Here is a 19,045-nt window from a genome sequence, read left to right on the forward strand (position 1 = left end):
TGCTTTCTTCCCAAGGCAAGGATCTCTGCTCAGTATTAAAAGGAACAACAAAGATTGGCCCTCACTGCTTTTATACACACTATTAATACATTCTAAATTTGCATGTAATTAGATAATACAGTCCCCTCCAAGAAAAAAACTCACTAAAAAGCTTCCTGAGAAATCTTGGAAATAGCAATCTGGCTATGAGCAGTAATCATTTTGGTGTTCGCAATACTCTTATTAAAAGTATAGGGCTATGAAGATACACGAACATTCCCTTACACATATTAATAATACAGACTCAGACTCTTGGTTTGAATGAATTGAAAACATTGGTGCCAGCAGCTGAACAGGTGCCACTGAGACTCCAGCAATGCTGCCACCCTTTGCCATTTTTATGACACCCTTCCTCACTGTAAGAAGCAGATGCCCCAGTTTCAAACTATGTCATGGCTACTGTCACTCAAAAACCACTCACTATCATTCGACTTGGCCAAGTGAATGTATAATGTCACACAGGTCTGCAGTGAAATCATAATTCCAGCAAGTTCAGACTGAATAACATCAGCCTACCCAGAAATCTTTGGTTTTTACCATACAGAATTAAATTCCCTGAAGATTAAACAATTGGCTCTCTCTTTTTTCATGACCTCTGTATGGAATAATGTCCAAAGGAGACTCTTCTTCCTACTTAATTTATACATTCTTAATTCTTCAGTCTTTATAAGTCAACATCTCTCCATGACTTCCTTGGGACACTTTATGCTTACCTGTTCATCTTGGTGGCTATCTCAGAAAGTCACATGGGTGTCACGATAGAGTGGAAAGAACCAGAAAGTAAATTTCAGTACATGTGGGTCCCCCACCCAAGACCAGAGTTCTCCCCCTTAGCAATGCTCAGATGGTCCTGAAGTTTCAACCAACCATGGCAATGTGGCATATAGATTCCTCCCCAAAAAGGGACCTGCCATCCAGATGCAAGGGAGGCAGCTGGCTGGAAGCCTGAAGTTCCAGAACCTTCAACATACATTTGGGTTTTGAGCTGAGTCTTTGGTTTTCTGAAGTAGAGCCCAGATAATGACCAAATGTTACGAAGTCTCTAAGACCCAGTTGGGACTGCTCTAACAAAGAGGTTCCATCTCTGTTGGTTGTACTTGGAAGTCCAAGGATGTCGCTCACAAGATCCTCCTCCTTCCCTCTTCCCTTGCTGAGGCCTTGATGACATTTAAGTGACACCATGTTACTTCCTTTTCCTTCTTTGCCAGAATTCCATGTCCTAATGCCACTGTCTTAACTTTCTACAACCTATTTACTCTTCTGCTAAAGCAAGTGCTCTCATTATCATCAGGAAGGGGAGAAACTCTAAAGAGCTAGAGGAGACAGCAGGATAGTATTTTGAGACATGAACAAAAAGTCCTCCCTTCCCTGGCCCTTCATCCCATCTGAATGCTGCACCCCCTCTGCAGTTATTTCCCACACATCTTCTGATGCTCTTTGCCTTTGGAGATGGGAGAGGGCATAAGAGTAGAGAAACCACTTGCATTTCTATGGCACACCTTTTGAGTCATAAACAGGCTGTTTTGATGTTTAAACATCTAAATTCTGAACTACCAGAAAGGGTGTATAACTTAAAAACAGACTTTAAAGAGAAACTGCTCTACCTAAGGATCTACCTGGGGCTGTGATGGGGGAAAGGAGGATTAGATAGGGGAGGACAGGAGACTAGCACTTTGCAAAGACTAGACCTGAAGGGACCACCTGAGAGTGATAGGCAGTGTCATTGTCATAAAGGTAAGTCACCTGACTGCACACAAGAAAATACTAACCTTCTCTCATCCCCTGAGATCTTGAAAGAGCCAAACAGGTAACAACTGACTTCCAGTACATGACTGGTGCCATGCAACTTCCTGAGTCGTGTTTGTTGTGTGACAGAAACAAGAAGAAACAGTTCTCCTGGTACTACACTACTGCTTCATCTCCATTCCAGCTCAGCCAACGAGAAGCCTTTCTGTCAACAGGGTGACGCAGTCTTCATTAGCCCACAGCTTCCTGAGATAAAGAAACCTAAATACCAAGAGAAACTGCGCTTGGGTACTGACAGTGAGAAAAGGAAAGCGGCCCGGACCCCCAAAGGAAGACCGTGGGAAAACAGAACTGGGACAGCAAATGCCTTTTCTATAGAACTCTGTAGGGAAGCTTGTGCCAAGCCACAACTCATTTACAATTCCCTGAGCTAAGAAACAGCCATCCCATTTACACACAAAGATACTAGGGCTGAAAGGAGCCAGCAACTCAACCGAACGCATTTCGCTATAAATGGGAACTGGTTGCACCCATTGATCCCTGCCACATTTTGACATTAAACTGTTCAAAGACAAGTCTTACTCTTCTCTGCCTCCCTACTCCTCCAGGGAACACGGAGCTTGGTGCTGGACAATTCTCAGTGAGTGTTTTGTGCTTTGACCAACTGATTTAAATATAGAGGCGAATGCCAGCAGCAAACCACTGAACTGAGAATAGGTCCCCTATTGAAGGAATCAGAGAAAGAACTGGAAGAGCTTGAAGGGGCTCGAGACCCCAAAAGTACAACAATGCCAAGCAACCAGAGCTTCCAGGGACTAAGCCACTACCTAAAGACTATACATGGACTGACCCTGGACTCTGACCCCATAGGTAGCAATGAATATCCTAGTAAGAGCACCAGTGGAAGGGGAAGCCCTGGGTCCTGCTAAGACTGAACCCACAGTGAACTAGTCTATGGGGGGAGGGCGGCAATGGGGGGAGGGTTGGGAGGGGAACACCCATAAGGAAGGGGAGGGGGGAGGGGGATGTTTGCCCGGAAACCGGGAAAGGGAATAACACTCGAAATGTATATAAGAAATACTCAAGTTAATAAAAAAAAAAAAATATTTTCTCTCCTGGGGGAAAAAAGAAACTAGGATCTTTCTCTCTCTCTCTCCTTCTCTCTCTCTCTCCTTCTCTCTCTCTCTCCTTCTCTCTCTCTCTCTCTCTCCTTCTCTCTCTCTCTCCTTCTCTCTCTCTCTCCTTCTCTCTCTCTCCTTCTCTTTCTCTCCTTCTCTTTCTCTCCTTCTCTCTCTCCTTCTCTCTCTCCTTCTCTTTCTCCTTCTCTCTCTCCTTCTCTCCTTCTCTCTCTCCTTCTCTCTCTCTCCTTCTCTCTCCTTCTCTCTCTCTCCTTCTCTCTCTCTCCTTCTCTCTCTCCTTCTCTCTCTCTCCTTCTCTCTCTCTCCTTCTCTCTCTCCTTCTCTCTCTCCTTCTCTCTCTCCTTCTCTCTCTCCTTCTCTCTCTCCTCTCTCTCCTTCTCTCTCTCCTTCTCTCTCTCCTTCTCTCTCTCCTTCTCTCTCTCCTTCTCTCTCTCCTTCTCTCTCTCCTTCTCTCTCTCTCCTTCTCTCTCTCTCCTCTCTCCTCTCTCTCTCTCTCTCTCTCTCTCTCTCTCTCTCTCTCTCTCTCTCTCTCTGCTTTTTCAACACCAAGAAACCTCCAGGTACAGGCACTCCGAGGGAGGTGGGAGGAAGAGAATGTATAACCACAGGAGAGATCATATTTCAGGTTTTTCATTCCATTTGACAGGAGCAATACTGATTAAAGTCAGCTGAACATGTCACGAAAGGGTAACTGGGTTCTTTTTTATCCCCCCCTGTGCAGAGACAGCTGCAACTGTATTTCGGGAGCTAACTCTTCAGGCATAAAATTACTAATAGACACCATCTATCTGATGAATGTCTTCTCCTTAATAATTTATATCACTTGATCTATTTTCAAAGGTTAGTCTTACATTAAAATTACAATTCTGAATAGGTCAGGCTGTTATTTAAGGATAAATTATTTCACCTCTTCATGTTAGTGTTGTGTTTAGATAATGACAAGATTATTTCCAGCCCCCAAGGAGATCATGAAGGCAATTGCCTGCTTGGCCTGACCCCTCACCCCTGAAGCATACTCCTTGATTCCTCCTGACTCTATGTAGGTCACCAGCCGCCACATTTTAAGATACTTTATTCCCACCTTTGCCCTCGTTAGTTCTTGACATTTTTTTCATCTCATTATCCATATCTCCCAATGCCCCCTGTCCATCCTCCAAAAACATTCTTGGTCCCCTTTATCATGAGTGGAGAGCACAGATCTCCACACATAGGCCATCCCTTTGCACCAATGCAGACCTTCAGAGAAGGTTTACAATGTCATCTCCAGCTTTACCCAGGCTACAATTCTAGACTCTTAGAAGAACCAGGAAGGCCGGAAGACAATGGAAAGAGAACTAAAGAAAAGTTAGCTTGACCTGGATAAATGTTAAAGAGTAAAAGATCTTTCTCAAGCCCACCTCAAGGCATCATTGCAAAGATCAACTGAGAGAGAGTTTTGTAGCAAGAACATACAAAAACACATAGGAATATTAACACTATTTTTTCTAGTCAGCCTTAGCTGTTGACTTGACACAGTCTACAGTCATCTGAGAGAAGAAGCCTCCACTGAGGAATTGGCTAGATGAGATTTGCCTGTGGGAATGACTGTGGGAGACTGTCTTGATTGCCAATTAATGTAGGAGGGCAGCCACTATGGGTGGCACCATCCCTTAGCTAAGAAAGCTAGCTAAGTATGAGCCTGAGGATGAGCCAGCAAGGAGCTTCCCTCCTTGGTTTCTGCTTCAAGCTCCTGCTTTAGTTGTGTCCTGACTTCTCTCCTGTCCTGATAGTCTGGAAACTGGAAAAGTAAAACCAAGCTGAACCTTTTCTCCCACAGGTCAAAGCCTGTTGCTACAGCAACAGGATGAGACTAAAATGGTGGTGTGATCCTGAGAATACTGAGGACAGATTAAATAAAGCATTTGTATCTAAGAAAGTGCAAAGCGCAAGGGCCTGTCATGAGCACATTCACAAGCAGTTGAGAAGATCCTGGCATTGGTTTCTTTAACAGATAATTCCAGTTGTGCAAAGTCATGAAGTATGAGTGTTTTAAAAGACAGGTTGAAGTAATGTGCAGAGAACTCAACTGATACTCCAAAGCACTTAGTTGTAAATGTACTCAGGAGGGAGATAAGTTCCCGCTGCTTTATGGCAGGAAGGTTTTTTTATTGGCAATTTTATGTAATTGTGAGGTTGGAAGCATGGTGAGGCTGAAAGTTTGCTTTATTTCCAACAAGGAGCCTCAGTTGCTTTCCACCTTGAAGACACCCTCTGGAAACACCAGCCACCACCTTCCATTTGTGGGGTGAAGATTCTCTCTGGAGGAGCTAAGAGATGAGGGAAGTTCTTCAAAAGGAAAAGGAATTCTCTGTGGCTTTCTTAGGCCTGTTGTCATGCACCTAACACCCATTGCTCCAGCCCATGATTCCTAGGGTTCTCTAGGCAATTGGTGAAGATCCCTCAGGCCCAGTTAAAGAAAGAAACATTTTCACTGTGTTCAGTGACAGTAAGCGAAACACTGAAATCCTTCCTTGGAGGCCCAAGCAAGGTATGGGCCTCACTGTTCCTTTGCATAAAGTTCATGTACCATTCTCATGCCCTCCCGGCGTCTTCCATCTTGTCTCCTGTGCATCTGCCTCCATCCCCTTTCTCAAAACTGACTCTTTTACTCCTTCATGAATGGGGCAAAAGATGCTGGCAGCCCAGATCCCCGAACTAACTGGCTCAAGCTTAAATAAATAGCAGAAAATTAGCCTCATGGCCACAGGGTCGGAGTCTGTTATCCTTGTCAGTTGGGTCACTGTGTGACAACGTAACTATCAGGACCTCCTGAGCTGTCATCAGAAAAGGGTCATAGACAACATGGGTATTGTAATGTGTGTTTAATGGACTAGGAGTTATAAGGATAGATTTTTAATTCCTATAGACTAGACCAAATATTTACTAAAATGTTAACAAATATGACTTACTTTCTCTTCTTTCCTAATGGAGTCAAGAGGTGCGTGTTGATTCCCAATTCAAAAACTGGCCTCCACGAAAACCAAGAGGCCTGGGGTGGAGTTAATTCCCAGAGTCTCCTCTGTCTATCCTTACTATTTCTCTCCATTTATCCAGGACTAGAAGACAGGACTGTGAAAACTTGAAACAGTCATTTAAGGTCAGAGTAGGCTTGAAACAGTTATCTAAGGTCAGTGTAGGCTTGAAACACTCACCTTAATATTTCTTCCAGGTTCGAAAGCCAAGGGTAGAGTCTAAAGGCATCACCATGACTGAAATCACAGTCACAACATGAATGGGTTTAGCTAAATGTCAGGTGACCTACTGATGAACTATTACAGTGTCCCTTTCCATCAAACAACCTTCTCAAAGTATTACCTCCTAATTAGGCATGGTGACACACACCTATAATCTGGTACGTGGAAGCTTGCAGCTGAAGGACTAGAGATTTAAGGTCACTTCTGCCTATGTAGTAGGAGCTTGTCTCAAAAAAGCTTCCCAAATCATTTGGTTAAACAAGCCAAAATTAATCCCTTCCCTTGTTACAGCTGATAAAAATCAAGCTCAAAAGGATGAAATTGGTTTTCCAAAGTCACTTGACCAGTAAATGATATAATATCAATACACATGACATACATATTTAATTTTATGACCCAGTTGGGTTTGTCATATATTAGTTTGCTTCCAGATCAAGCAGCTTCTTCATGGTTCCATTCACAGCAACTATCCACCGTCTTCACTGTGCTCTGTTTTCTGGAGAGATGACTTCCTCAGCTAAGTTGAATGAATCTCTTGCCCTCTAATTTCCAGTTGAATCGAATAAAGAAAAAAAAAGGCACCACTAAGAAATGACACAGTGTGAGGTCAGAGTATTTTCTGGAGTCCTTCTTGCAGAATCAATCAAAGGCCACTCAACATAGAGTGGTCCAAAGAAGAACACGTAGATTAGTACCTACCCCAGTTGTCAACAGAGAGGCCAGCAAGTGATGGCAACAGATTCAGAGAGCCACAGTGAACCAGAGAAGAGCAAAGCCAGAGGAACCCCTAAGAGGAGGAGGACAATGCAGGAGTCAGAGGTGTTAAAGACACCGTGAGAGGACAGCCCAAAGAATCAACTTCGCAGGGCTTATACACAGATTCTGAAGTGACAATCATGGGCCCTAAGTGTATGTGTGGACCCTCTGTATATGTGTCTGTGTAGCCTGTTTTTGTTTTTGTTTTTGTTGCTGTTGTTGTTGTTGTTGCTGCTGTTGCTGTTGGACTCCAATAAAGGGATTGGCAAGAGTGTCTCTGAGTCTTTTGCCTGCTCTTGGGACCAGTTTTCTCCTACTGGGTTGCCTTGTATAGCTCTTATATGAGAATTTGTGCCTTATTTTATTGTAACTTGTTACGCTATGTTGGATTAATATTCCTGGAAATCCTGCTCTTGTTTTGAAGGGGAAAGGGGGAAGAGTAGATCTGAAGAGATTGAGGGGTGAGGAGAATTGGGAAGAATAGAAGGAGGAGATGCTGCTGTTGGAATATAATTTATGAGAGAAGAATAAAAGAAAAAACTACTCTTATGTTTAATAGATATCATGAAACTTGCTATATACTGCAAACAGAAAAACTAAAGAATATTTGTTATAATTTAAAGGAGAGAAAATAAAAGGAGGAGGAGGAAAAGAAGGAAAAGGAGGAGGAGGAGGAGGAGGAGGAGGAGGAGGAGGAGGAAGAAGAAGAAGAAGAAGAAGAAGAAGAAGAAGAAGAAGAAGAAGAAGAAGAAGAAGAAGAAGAAGAAGAAGAAGAAGAAGAAGAGGAGGAGGAGGAAGAAGAAGACAACAATGATGACACACTTAAAATACCTGCCTATTTCCAGGGACATGGAGATGGGGAGAAACCAGGACTATGAAAAAGAAAGCTAATGAAAAAACAAAAACAGAGAGCACTTGGTAAATTGCAGACAGATGAACAAAATTGTATAGATATACCAATTCATATGGCCTATGTGCAGACAGAAATTACACCTGTCTCTTAGTTAACTGTTAATTTTATGACATTTATTTTGGGTAAGACCAAAGATACAGAGCAATATATTTGAAGTCGAGTCTTTTAATGCATGAGTATAGAGAAAAACTTTAAGTGGGTCACCATATTCCTCTCTTTTCACCCAGATATACATACATAACAAGTACATTCCCTATGCAAATGACTCTGGATTGCTATTTTGGTGTTTACTGATCCCTGTCAACCAACTGTGCTCAAAACACTCGCAACATCTCTGCCCTAAATGAAGAACAACGCACTCAATCAGAACAGCTTTCCTATGTCTCCTGAAGCTCCCGAGGGCTCACACAGAGCTGGGGACATGGCAGCCATTCAGACAATGTTTGTGGATAAAAATAAATGTCTGCAAGACTTTGGAAAGTGCTGGAACAATGGAATCAAATCAGAGAAAGGGGGAAAAAATGAAAGGTTTAAAGAGCCCTTAGAGGCGAAAGTGCAGATTGCTTCTGCATTTGGGTTCCTTTCCTGTGTGCTCACCTCTGTGGGAACGGCAGACTCCCTGGGAGCATCCACTTCCTCCTGGAGTCCAACATACATGGGTGCTTGCTTCCCTCCTTCTGGCTGCAGATGAGCATTGCCAGGGACAGTTCAGTTGGCCTCCTGAAGGAAAGCTTAACAATAGAAGAAAACAAGTTCTAAATTATTCTCCAAGGAGGGCACAGCATGGAATAGGAGGAAAGGGCAGCTCCTGCTGTCTGCAATTTCTCCACCTCCACCAATCGCAAGCATGAAGAGCTGTCAGGAAACACATCTCCACACTTCTTGCCAGCCTTGCACCTTGGTTTTTCCTGGGTGACTAAAAGACTCAAAAATAGTTTTTCAATTGCTGTTTCTGAGTCTCCACAAGGAATTTAGAATGTCACTGAAGGTAAAATATTCAGGCCTCCAGAAAGCAGGACAGGAAGAGATTTTTTTTCCCAGCAGCAGCAAAATGTCTTATTTTATTTTCTGTGGTATAGAGGAGAGTGGGACCCCCTACCCAATGCCCCTCCACAAACTGCAGAAATTTTGAACAAGTCACCCCCCAGAATGTTTCCTGACACCTTTCCTTCTCAAAATCTGAGGTTTTCCCTTCATACAAATTCAAGATTTTTCCTTTCTTAAAAAAAAAAAAAAAATCTGGAGCTTATGTTTATAGAAAACAAGGTTAACAGAGCAGCCTTCTTACAATTTAGCATTTAACTTCGTTTTTCCTTAATTTATTTATTTTCTTACCTCAAAGGGAACCGGGTTATTAAAATGAAAGCACCATAAGGGACAAAAAATGAAGTTGATGAAAAAAATTAGGAAAGGAAGATGAGAACAAGAATCCTGAGTAGAGCTGGGTGTTCAGGTAGCACCTGAAGCGCCCAGTCTGCATGGTCCTGTGCCGCTTCCGGGAATGTTCTTTACACTCTAGACTTTGGAGATCAGAGGACACAGCCTGCTGTAGACTAGAAGCAGAACTGCTTTGTTACAGAAAGAAGGACAAGGAAAGGAATCGAATCAGCTAAATCCCAATCCAAGCTCCTGCTTACGTCATCCTAAGAGGAATCACACAATTGTTCTAAATGCCTCCTCCTAGGTGTGCAAAATGGAAGGGATAGTAGCTACTCCAGAGCCCTGGATACTCTGTGGTTTTCTAAACCAAGCTATCGGTCCAACGCAATGATACACCTCCATGTTTTTAGGCAATAATCACCTTAGGAAAAACCTGGACAGCAACTCTGCTTCCAACCATTGTATCCTACTCTTAAGTAATCTGGGAAGAAATGAGTCTATAAACAGGTGTTGCAATCCCTGGTGATAAGAACAACTGATGGGGACAAAGCAATGTGGAACAGACATGAGTACCCGGATGAGTTGTCAGATTTCTCTTGTTTACTTTAAATGCAAAGAGATTTGTTGCCTGTTACTTCTATTCCAGGCAGAGACTATTCAACAGGATCTCCTCTGCCCAGGTGAATGGTGTCCCTAGATGTACGTAGCAGGGATGCGCTTACCTCTAAGATCTAACATAGATCAAAACAGGCTCTTTCACAACATACAGGGAAGCCTGTAGCAGCTGGCTGAACCTCTTCTACCAAAACAACCTTATTCTGTCAAGTCAATAGAGAATCTTCTGAAAAATCATATTTTCTAACAATCTCCAGTGAGAAAGCAAACCAAGGCACTTTAAAGTTGACAAGAGACTTTCATATATGACCCAGTCAAGGAAGAGAGGGAGAGGCATGAGATATCCTACCTTCTGGTAACCTGGGTGCCCTATTAAGAATCACATACATCATAGCAAGCCTACTATTTTGACATCTGCCCCTTAAGGTTAACACATATTACTGTGATAATGTTCTGGTGGGCATTATTTTTGAAACTCTTCCTCCGTGATTTGCTGTCTTGTTGCCTAGAACTTTCTGGTATTCTTTCTTTAAATCTCAGATCTTGTAGGAGTCCTATATTAAAAGAACTCATTATTTTCCCAAGCAAAGAAATGTTTCCCCTCTGCACTTGTCAATTTGTGATCTTGGCACCATTTTGTTTAGTAGCCAGCCACCTGAGCCAAGCCTTCTGGTCTGACTAACCTGCAGCTTCTATCTATTTAATTGGGCAAGTCAGTTGATACTGTCTCTGCTTCTTGACTATCACCACCTCTCATTTCCACCCCGAAGGCATCACTGCTGTCTTACTTGGTTATCTTTTTGCCAATCTTTCCTCCTTCCTCTAATCCAAAAAAACAAAAAAACAAAAAAAAAAAACAAAAAACAAAAACAAAACAAAACAAAAAAAAAAACCTATTCTCAAAAATACTTCTCTATTCTTTTCAAAATAATGTCCTCCCTAAGAGGAAACCTCAAATTTTCTGTTGCTCTGTACAAATACTTTTGTGCCAATTAGGTACAAATTAAAGACAACCTTTAGTCTTGCATGAAAGGGTCTCTACAGTAATTCCCCTGGTTGTTTGATCTTCCAAGACCCTACAGCATCACTGTTTCTCAAAGTAGTTCACTGACTTGTGATGGGTTTTAAGGGTCTCCCGGAAGACCACAAACTAATCCAAAATCTACCTCTTTTCTCAACTCTCAAGAGTGGATTATGAGGAGTGTCACTGAACATTTTAACTGAGAATTCTCTCTATATATAAAATGATTCAGGTGGGTAGCCTTCAGGTGTAATTAACACTGTCGGGTGATTTTTCCAGGCATCCTAACTGGGCATCCCACACAATAACTTGACGTAAATACAGTGTCAAAGAGCTACTATATATACTCTGCATGGGAATAAGTAAAATTCCTACAAACTAAGTTGGGGCAATGGAAGGATTATAAGATCACCTGAATAAATAATTCTGAATTTAAAAACAAAAGTGTAATACTATTCTAGCAATAGTCTAAATTTGTCAATCTACTAAAATACTCTACTCTCTGAATAAACATGTTTTCCCATACTTTTCCTTTGTTGATTTAGAAATTTACCTAGAGTGTGTCTCCTATATCTGACTCTATTAATACACAGATAGGTAGATAGATAGATAGATAGATAGATAGATAGATAGATAGATAGATAGATAGACAGACAGACAGACAGACAAGCATACACAGGAGGTATTTGCATACATACATACATACATACATACATACATACATACATACATCCCTCTGAGTTCATTTGAAATAAATCCCCTCTCCATCAGACAGTATGCTACCTTCAGATTTCACCCAGATGTGAAGCTGAGACTGGACCCTAAGTGTTCCTTTACACTCCGTGAAATGTGACACACAATAATCTCTCTACTAGGTGGTGACATACAGTAGTCTCTCTACTAGGTGGTAATCTCTTTGGGAAGAGACATTGTGCCTTTGATTTGTGCCCATTTACATATTTGTCCCAAGGTCATTTACATGCTACGCGTGCAACATTTTTCATTTGGACAACCAAATTTCATCATGGGAACATCACTCTACACTGCGTTTTCCTTGGCGTATTGGAGTAGTTTAAATAGCGTCGAAGTGCCTTGACAAATACAGCTGAATCTAGTCAGTCCATGTAGATAGTTACTAGATAAATAGTTTTATTTATTTGTTTATTTTTGAGATTATAATTTAATTGCATTTCTCCCTTCTTTTTCCTCCCTCCAAATCCTTCCATTGGCCCCTTCCGATCCCCTTCACCAGCATGGCCACATTCATAAATTCTTGCGCATGTTTGGGCAGTCATGTTGGTGAGATTTTATGGGTGTAGTTTCTGATACTTCCGGGAGACAGAGTCTCACAGCAAATATAGTTTTCATTTTAAATTTTGTAACACATAGAATGGAAACTTTGCAGAAAACAATAGTAAGGAAGTCTAAGCCTGGGTCTCACTACGAATGGCAGCACTAATTACTCCTGAGTGGACCAGAAGAATCAAAGGCAGTATATAACAGAGATGCCTGCGGCCCACACTGGCTGCAGCACTGGTCCACAGAAGTCAAGTCACAGAATCAAGTTGGTCTACCAGGAGATGAATGGATAGAAAAATACAACTTCTGTCAGACATCAAGAAAAACTATATAAATAGAAATATATACTTTTCAAAGAAAATCAATGGAACTAGAGATCATCACGTTAAGCAAAACAAGCCAGGATCAGACAAATGCTGCATATTGTCTCTGATATGCAGAATCTAGATTTTTCAAAAGACAGTGAAATGGAAAGGATGTTGTTTGAGAAGAAGGGGTCCCAGCAAAAGGAGAAGCCATGAGGTGAGAGGCCAAGTGAATATAATCCAAGTACATTCTGTACATATATGAAAACGGTACAATGAAACCTGCTCCCTTGTATTGTTAATACATAACAAATTTTTTGTTGTTTTGCTTTTTCAAGGCAGGGTTTTTCTGTGTAGCCCTGGCTGCCCTAGAACTCACTCATCCTGCTGGCCTCAAACTCAAGAGATCTGCCAGGTCTGCCCCCTGAGCGCTGGGATTAAAAGTGTCTGCCGCCATCAACCAGCCTGATCAAAAGTTTTAAAAAGTATATATAATACCAAAATTCTTTCATGACATTTTCAGCAATCACAGCATTCTCCTTCTGCCACTTAGCTCCTTGTTTCCAGCCATTTCCTCTCGTGGCCCTAGCTAGGGCTCAAAGAACATTCATGTGCTCACCTCTGTTTAAAAGGAATCCCACATCCCCTGTCTCTAAGAGCTCTTCCTCCATAAAGATAGCTGGTAACTATGTCATGATAAGTATGGCACCCTCCTCTTGTTCATAGCAGCTCCTGGCATCTGTAACCTGCACTCGGCAGAATACGCATGGTAATTATGACAATCAGCTCCAGACTCAAGTCGCACAACTGCTACCTTCTGGGCTAGAGACCTTAGACAAGTCACTGACTTCTTTATCCATTGTCTCCCCCCTATCTGTTACAGGAACAGAACAGTTGGGCTCTGGTTCTTACGATGGTTGCCAGGATTAAACAAGATAAAGGACTCAATCGAGCAATAGTCATCTTGTCACCCTTTATAAGATTGGTGCCAGGCCTGAGTGCAGAAGGGTCCAGAGTTCACAAGCCACCAGTGGCCCAAGCAATTGGTGTGGGCTGGCAGATGCAGCCTCCACACATGCTATTCTTGCAGTCTACAGCAAGGCAAACAGGGGAAGGCCCCTGCGCCTGCCAAAACTTGGCCTGGTAAATTATTAATGCCTACCGTGTGTTCTTTTATTCAGAAATGCCTTTGAAGTTTTCCCTCACCCTGGCCACAGGGATTTGGGGGGAGGGGAGGGTGTAAGAAAAGGAAGTACAGAAGAGGACAGGCAGTGGGCGATCAAGAAAACGGAAAATACAAAGCCATTTCTGCTACTCAGTCTGGTCTTAAGTCAATACCTATAACTTTTCATCAGGCAAGGATTCCTAGCAAGTCAAGTCCCAAAAGAGAGGGGGAGGGGAAAGGACAGGAAAGATTCAAAAGCAATTCTTAGCAACAGCCGTGGGTGCTAGACCTCTCCTGGGGAGGTGACAGTTGGTGGAAACAGTCTGAGGCAGGCAGGAGTTTACCTGGGCAAGAGCAGTCAGCTTGGCCTCTCAGGGACTAATTATGAAAATATGATTATAGTGGATTAGTAATCTTGTCAATCAAAGCCACCTGCCAAGTAGCACCTGGCACCGGGTGAAAATGCCACAGGACTACAGGATGTGATGGTGTGGGATTTTTATAAAATGTTCTTTCTCAAGAGGGAAGATCTCCCTGGGCCCAGAAAGAGAGCTGCAGGAGGTACTGACTGGATAGCTCTGGGGTGACTCTATTTGAAATTCTGAGCTGCATCCCTTTATCATCACCCCCTGAGAACTGGTCCAGTACTGGCTCCCAGTTTTACATAGGACCAGAAAATATCATTGATGTTCACTGTGATAGACAAAGAAAAGTAGAATCTTAGATGAGATGAATGACTGGTGATACCTACCACAACCACGTTCTCTGAACACACGAAGCATATCTAGCCTGGTACCCAGAACCCAAGATCTCAATCTCAATTCATCTTTGCAGACTCCAGTATCTTAGTTAGGGTTTCTATTGTTGCAATGAAACACTATGACCAAAAGGCAACTAGGAGAGGAGATGATTTATTTCACTCACAGTTCCATATAACAGGTTGTCATCAAAAGCAGTGAAGGCAGGAACTCATGCAGGGCAGTAACCTGGAAGCAGGAGTTGATGCAGAGGCCATGAAGGGGTGCTATTTATTGGCTTGCTCCCCATGTTTTGTTCACCCTGCTTTCTTACAGAATTGAAGACCACCAGCTGAGAGACATCACACACACCCATAATGGCCTGGACCCCCCCCTCCATCAGTCACTAATTAAGAAAATACCTTACACAAAAATCATATGGATACATATTCTCAATTGCATTTCCTTCCTTTCAGATAACTCTAGCTTGTGTCAAGTTGACATAAAACTATCCAGCATGCCCAGTAAAGAAACCACTGTCAGATGAAAATAAATTTCAATGGTGCTGATCTAACACTTTTCCATGACAACAGTGGGTCAGATGAACCCCAGAGTGCAATCTCACTGTCACCCGCTTTTTACCGGGCTCACATGGCCTCACACAGATTGAAATGGCAAGCACAGGGCACGCATGGGTCTACACCAGGTCCTCTGAGCATATGTTATGGCTATTTGCTTGGTGTTTTTGTGAGACTCTCAACAGTGGGAACAGGTATATCTCTGACTCTTTTACCTGCTCTTTTCCTCCTATTGGGTTGCCTTGTCCAGCCTCCATATGCGGGCTTTCACTTTGTTATATTGCATCTTGTTTCAGTCTGTTTGGCTGTCCTCTCTTAGAGGCCAGCTTTTTTCTGAAGAGGAAATGGGATGGGGTGGGGTAAAAATCTGGAAAAGAGGAGAAGTGAGGGGATGACTAAATAAGTGGAGAGAGAGAGAGAGAAAATTGTAGTTTGGATGTACTGTATGAGAAAAGAATCTATTTTCAATAAAAAGGGGAAAAAACATGTAACCTGTCCTGGTTAGTTTTGATGTCAATTTGATCCAAGCTAGAGTGGCTCGAGAAGAGGAAACCTCAATTGAAGAACTAACTGCCTTGGTCACAGCCTATGACCATGTCTGTAAGAGATTGTCTGGATTGATGATGGATGTGAAAGGACCCAGCCTACTGTGGGAGGGACAACCCGTAGGTGGGTCTGGAGTGAATAAAAAAGCTAGCTGAGGGAGCTAGTAATCAGCAAGCTTCCAAGATCTTTGCTCCAGTTCCTGCTCGAGTTCCCACCCTGACTCCCCACTGTGATGGACTGTGACCTGGAAGTGTAAGCTGAAATAAACCCTTTCTTCTCCTAACTTGCTTTTGGTCATGGTGTTTATCACAGCAACAGTGAGAAAGCTAGAATGTGCTCCAGACCCTAAGCTCCTCCCTCTACCCTGACTGCAATCATGCAAGCTTTCTCCTGGTCACAGTGACAAAAGAAGCCACTGCCGTTCCAGAGGCAGGCACTTTATCCAGCATCAGGTGGCCCATTTTCCTGTTGCTATTAATGGAGCTTTACCTGAGTCTAGTCTGAAGGACACTTTTTGTGCTTGCATGTTAAATCCTTTGGAGGACATGTACAAGGGAGAGATGGTTGTTCTACTTCATTGATAAAAGCGTGGAATTGTACAAAACTTGGAGAAGTGGGTCAATTGCTGTATGGTAGACAGGAGTCAAGAGATCCCACACTATCTTGCTCTGGTCCTTGGGCTGAGCATTATACCACCATCTCTCCAGTTGAAACTCACCCAAGAGAAAGTCTTGCCCAAACTACTGATCAGCTAGGCAGAGTACTCAGCCAAAGGCAGGAATCCCTGTGCTTTCTTTTCTTCTCACAGAAGTGCTGTTTTAGTCACTTATATGGAGCTATCATGGGGAAGGAAAAGTGACTTAAGGTGGGAGGGGATACAATTCCATCCTGATTCACAGAACTGTTATTAGTGAGAAAGCAACCCAATTTTCATTCATGACTTTGATGCTAAAGCATTAGGAGGGAAGAAAACAGTGCATTCCAGCTAAGGAGTATCACAATATGAAAATTAGAGGCATCCCCAGCTAACACAAAAGAGATTGATGAAAGATATGTTTTGGTAACACCATCATATCAAACACACAAAAAAGCAATTAATAAATATGTCAGTGAAATGTGAGTGTGGCTGCCTGTCTCCTCTGCCCAGCCCACTTGCATTAAAGCATTCAGTGTCCCCTGCCGTGAATGTTTAGGTGTTTTACAAAATCTCCACCACTCCCCTGGGAGCTCAGGGCTCCATTTGTAAACCTAGAGCCTGGTGCCTGGAAAAGCAGATGCTCATCCTAGCCTTGCTCAGAGAAATACACTCAATAGGATCTGTTGAGTTCCTTTTCAAGTTTAACATGCCATGGTCCCGGAGAGAGATGGATAGAAGCAACTACACAGGCATTCACTCCTCAGACTTACCCTCCTTCTCATTGACCTGAAAGAAACAAACCAAAAATAGAAAAATAATTTTTAAAAGGCCGATATAATACACCAGCCTTCTGCAGTGACAGATGACACTGTCAGAAACCTGATGGTTTGCACGAGTCACTAGGAGAAAGGATCCATACATAAAGTACACGGAGGAATAGGGAAGAAGATTCCAGAAACATTGATGGATTTGCACATTTCAAAGATCCTACCCCCAGTGTACCACCAGCTGCAGAGACAGAAGGAGAATTTCTATCAAGAGGGCTGATGCATGCATACCAGTGCTTTGACTGATAAGTAAGTGAATCCTTGGAACCAGAGGTTGAGTTTATAAACTCAGCAGGTAAGGAAATGTCTGCAGCTCAGAAATATCCCTGAGAATCAGACCATCAACTCAGAGAATAGTATCTGCAAGGCCTCGGGTATACGCCTTGCACTGGGAGCTTATTTCTGCACCTCCTCCTAAGCCTGCAATGAAGTATTTCAGGGGAGGAAACAGAAAAGAGCAGAAATCCCTGATGGCTGAATATTTCCTTTGAAATGGCCAAGTCACTCCTTACCCAGATGGCAACTTCAAAATCAAGGACATTTTTTAAGGAAAAGTCTTTGCGTTCTGTAAAGATAAAATTCATGCTGTGCTGTTCCCTCAAAGGAGACAACTTGTGAGCTTCCCTCATGGTACCTAGAGAGGCTCAGAGCAGTTGTGCCTTCCTCCACCCAGTAAATGTGCACCTAGACTGGCAGAGATGAATGCATGGTAAAGATACATGTCAGCTGGTCAGACTATTAAAACGGAGGACACTGAAATTTCCCCGGGAATCTCATACTGGGAGAAGAAAAGCTGGACCAACCAGAGTGAGAACCCTTATTTTCAAGGACAGATTCACAACTTTCTATAGATGGTGATGGTTCAATGGTGGGAAAGTCCATCTTCCACTGGGGGCTGTTTAGCCGTACATATCTTCCTTCAGTATATAGTCTAACCTCACTTCACGACCCTGAAGACAGACTGCAGGGGTCACTGGACCCTTTGTCCTTCTTCCCAGTTGCCACACTGAACAAATCTTTTTTTCACCTTTTTTTTTATCATGTATTCAGTTGTTTTAATTGACTTCTTAAGATTAAACTTTCCTTTTTGGTGCTTGAGCTGTGACCCCAAATGTAACCAACCACAAATGGATGGTAAGTCTCTATCTAAAAAAATTTTAAACACCTGGTCAAACACATTTTCTTCGATGCCCTTCATGAACATGGCAGGCAGGTACCTACTCCTGCATCTATAAGACATAACAGAGAAGCCTCCACCCTTGACCTGTTGCTCCTCTACCCACCATTCCACTTCATGAAACCTTGGCTGTCCCTCACAACCATTCTCAGGACTTTCTCCCCCAGAAGATTTTTTCAAATGTCTTGACCTGTTTCCACTCTGAGTTACCAGTTTAGCCCTAACACTTGTGATAGACTCCTTTGTCGAGCAATAGCCTATGTATTAACCTAACCTCTACCATATCTAGTCCTCACATACACTCATACAGTGACACCTACTGTCACCCTCAGGCTACAGATGAAGGCAACTGAGGCACAATGTATGCCTTGTGCCTTCTATTAAGGTTACCTCACCACACACATGTCTATGCCCGTGTATCTCAATATCCCACAACCTTAAATACTATAATAACTACCCCTTAGTTTTTCTAGTCTTCCACAGAACTTTATACTGCTATATCTGATCATTGTCTAGTGACAGAAATCTTAAAACTCTTGGCTGTCCTATATGCCCAAATTAATTGACTGTTAATCTGCGACATACACTTCTGGATCCTAGGAGTGAGGTAATATGCCAGAAAAGCCTCCACTGAAGGAGATCCTAGGCATAAAATAGAGTGTCAGAAAGTATTGGGCCATGAATTACCTTAAACAAGTCAACTACGTGTAGCCTCAGTCACGTATGTGTGCGTTGGTCATTTGGCTCAAAAAAACCATCCAAGTACAAACTAATAGGCAAAGTGCCAAGGTTTAGATAGCACTTCCAGGGATGTGTTATGTCACATCCCCTAAGGACAATTCCATAAGCTCATTGCCACCAATGAACTCACAGAGTGACCACCATGAAAATTGCCTGTTGAATAATTTTGTATTGCTTCCTAAATATCTGGG

This window comes from Rattus norvegicus, chromosome 10, assembly GCF_021556685.1.
Source record: "Rattus norvegicus strain SHRSP/BbbUtx chromosome 10, alternate assembly SHRSP_T2T, whole genome shotgun sequence".
NCBI lineage: Eukaryota > Metazoa > Chordata > Mammalia > Rodentia > Muridae > Rattus > Rattus norvegicus.